The sequence below is a fragment of the Mirounga angustirostris genome, unplaced genomic scaffold (genome assembly GCF_029215605.1).
Source record: "Mirounga angustirostris isolate CCGP_5_RB_7025 unplaced genomic scaffold, mMirAng1.0.hap1 SCAF_11, whole genome shotgun sequence".
NCBI lineage: Eukaryota > Metazoa > Chordata > Mammalia > Carnivora > Phocidae > Mirounga > Mirounga angustirostris.
Window position 1 is genome coordinate 91,807,221 of NW_026991719.1, and position 3,515 is coordinate 91,810,735.

At 37.9% G+C, this 3,515-nt stretch overlaps 1 pseudogene across 1 annotated transcript; it reads right to left on the minus strand.

Annotated features, from left to right (window-relative positions):
- Nucleotides 1-682: 682 nt before the first annotated feature.
- Nucleotides 683-1,256, minus strand: LOC123835902 (U6 snRNA-associated Sm-like protein LSm3; annotated as a pseudogene). The gene has a single exon (XR_006788842.3). The product of XR_006788842.3 is annotated as a U6 snRNA-associated Sm-like protein LSm3 (transcript).
- Between the last annotated feature and the right edge of the window lie 2,259 nt (nt 1,257-3,515).

The window sequence follows — 3,515 nt, forward strand, 5'->3', positions numbered from 1 at the left end:
AGGCTATGGCTCTTCTTTTAACAAAGAGAAGAACGAAGACTCCTGGTTTAATGGAACATTCCCTGAATTTATTGTGAAATGGTGCATCTGAGATGTTTTCCTCAGGATCACATGCAATCTATCTGCCTCTTAATAAACAGGACCTGCCTTCCTGATTTGTTCATTCTGTTGTTTTTGTTGTTATTTGTTTATCTATTCATTCTTTGAGCATTTATAAGTGCTTACTAAATTCTAGGCACTAGCCTAGATGTTAGAGATAGAATGTGAAGACAAGTCAAAATTATTGCTTTGGGGAGGCTTCAGTCTAGAGTGGAGAGAGAGGATAAGTAAAACAATACAGTCTGATAAAGGATGTGATGTAAGGTATTCTCAGGGTACTGTGGAATAGAAGAGGCAAGGCAGCTACCTATCTGAGATAAACAAGAAAGGCTTTCTGGAAAAGTTAGGCTTTGCTTAATCTTGAAGGAAAAGTAGGAAGTAGGTGAAGGATGAAACCAGGGAGAACAGAAGGATATCAGGCTATCTCAGCCTCCTTGCCTTTGTCTGGCCTGTAATTTGAGGGGTGGGGAAACAAAAGAAGCCTCTGCAGAAGTAAACAGGGGCAAAGGCCTGGTATGCTGAAGGGCCTGGTGACTTTCCCGGTTGAAAGTCAGTGAAGGATACTAAATGTTATGCCACTGAAATATTCTTTTTTTTTTTTTTTTTGCATCTTGGTGATCACATTTATTGAAAGGGTTGGAAAAAAATTAAAATGCCCTTTAGCTTAAGAATTTTTTAGTTATCTGCAAATCAACTCATTTCAGGAGTGGAAGAATCCTTGGTCATTTCTTAATATCAAAATTTATGCAGGTTTCTCTTTTGAATGTCTTCTACATTTAAAGAGGCAATCATACAAAAGCTCCTATATTCCATACATGATAAATTCTTTGTTTCAGCCAACTCTTAATGGAGGGGCAACTAGTACAACACCATCTCCCCAGACAAAAAGCATTGGAATATTCCATTTTGTTGATTTATATATCTCTTTGTATGTTTCCTCATCAATTTCTATAGTAGTCACAGTTTCTTCCACATCTCCCAATATCATATTTAAATGCTGATCATAAGCATGTAATCTGCCTCGAAGCTCTCTGTCATTTCTCATTTTCACATAAATTCTCTCATCCAGGCTGAGCCTGATGAGATCCAGAGGCTCTTTACAGTGTTGGTAGTTTGTTGCTGATCCACGTCGTCCGCCATGTTTCAAACCCTGTGCCCTTTCCCCGCCACTGAAATATTCTTAAGGTCAACACTTTGTAGGGGACAATGTGCTGTAGTGAAAAGATCATCATCTTTGGAGTCAGACAGGTCCATGTTCAATCATTTCTTTACTGTGGACATTGGGCAAGTTACTTAACTGCTTTAAGTCTACTACTTTACCATTAAGAGTGAGGATGATTATTTCTGCTTCATGTTTGTGTGAAAGAGTTAACAGTATACATGAAGTTACCAAGCATAGAACTAGTAAATAATTGATGTATGTTCATCTTACACTCTTCCTCCATTTCTTTCTTGCTTTCTTCCATTTGCATTCTGACTAATCTTTTCTTCCTTTTCTCCCTCTGGAGATTCACTGGGTTTACAGAAATTATGGGTGTCTTGTGTGGCTTGATGCCCTTGTTTATTTAGAGGCTGACATTTAGAAAACATTTTGTGCAAGTTCTGTCCTCATGGTAATAAATGTACCAGAGCACAACAACGTCCACAATTGATTGGATCTGCTTGTTGTTGCTGGATGACATATTTAAATGATCCTGTCATAGATATGAAACATGAAACATTTTTGCAATTTGTAATCAGAAATTTACCTAACAAAAATTGTTGCAGCTGTGGTAGGATTGAATTCACTCTTTCACTCCCCCTCTCCCCAAATCTATCAAACTGTCAGCAGCCTGCCTTTTAGAAAAAACTAGACATTGTTTTGCTGTATTTTTTTTTTCCAGTGTGACCATAGACAATTCTTCTGCTTGTGCTATGAAGACATCTGAACATTTCTTTGAGGTGTAATTGACATACAACATTATATTAGTTTCAAGTGTACAATGTAATGGTTCAACACTTATACACACTGTAAAATGACCACCACATTAAGTCTTGTCACCATCCTTCACCATAAAAAGTTACAGAAAAATTTTTTTCTTGTGATGAGAACTTTCAAGATCCACTTTCCTAGCAACCACTGAATATGCACTACAATACCATTGACTATAATCACCATGCTGCATACCACATTTCCATGAGAACATTTTTTATATGTTTATAAGAAAAGGTCATTTCCGGTATATTGTGTTTGGGTAACAAAAAAAATTCAAGAAGGAGCTTAATATGCTTGAGGAGAGTGAGTCTCCCTACTATACTTAGAGTGACTATCAGATCCTCACTGCTCCTGATAGGTTGGGTGTGAAGTTCACATACATGACTTTGGAGCATTTGTCTTCACAGTCACCTAATTTATTTGGTTCCTGGAGCAGGAAAGAAGTAGAACAGTCATCTAGTTTCCAACCTCCTGTCTTATGCTTGAGTCCCCTCTCTAGCACTGCTGCCAATTAATTATGGAGATTCCACTTTACCAGATTCAGTGATATGATGGACAGTATCGCTTATGGCAGAACATTCCATCTTTGGACTGCTTCTACTATTTAGAAGGTGCCTCCTGATATTGAACTAAAGGGACTTTTTATAGTCTTTGGTCCTAGATTTATGACTTAGAGCCAAAAGGAATAAGTTTAATCATTTTTTCTCACTTTAAGGCTTCTCAAAAGTTTGGAACCAAACTAAAGTTTGACAAGGTCCCGCTTCCATTACTCTTTCCTCTCAGCATAACATTTCCATTTCAGTCAGTAGTTCCCTATAAGAACTGATTTCATGTTTCTTTACCCACCCTGTCAAGTGCGCCTCTGGATGTATTTGTCTATATACTTCTTAAAGGGTACCACTCAGAACGCTGTGTGTATTCACAGTATGCTGCGGCCAATGCAGGACAGTTCTACTGTGCTTTTGTTGGCCATACCGCAATGTTCTCTCATATCAAACTTCCTATTGACTAAAACTCTAATTTGAACTTTCTATTATATACAATCTATCACAACCAGTCCCTTCATGCTCTTTTAAAATTTTTAGTTATGCTTTTTAATGTGTCTTCTATCTTTTCCACCTTCTTCCATATCCAACCATGGCAGATCAGCCTTTTCTTCATCTAAAAAATTGATAAAATTGTTGAACATGGAAGAACCATGTCCCCGGAAAGAACCAACCCTGCTGATGTCATGATTTCAGACTTCTATGCTCCTGAACTGTGAGGGAATAAATTTCTGCAAGGGAATAAATGTCAGGAAGGAAAGAAGGAAGGAAGGAAGGAAGGAAGGAAGGAAGGAAGGAAGGAAGGAAGGAAGGAAGGAAGGAAGGAAGAAAGAGAGAGAGAAAGAGAGAGAGAGAAAGGGAGAAAGAAAGGGAGAAAGAAAGAAAGGGAGAAAGAA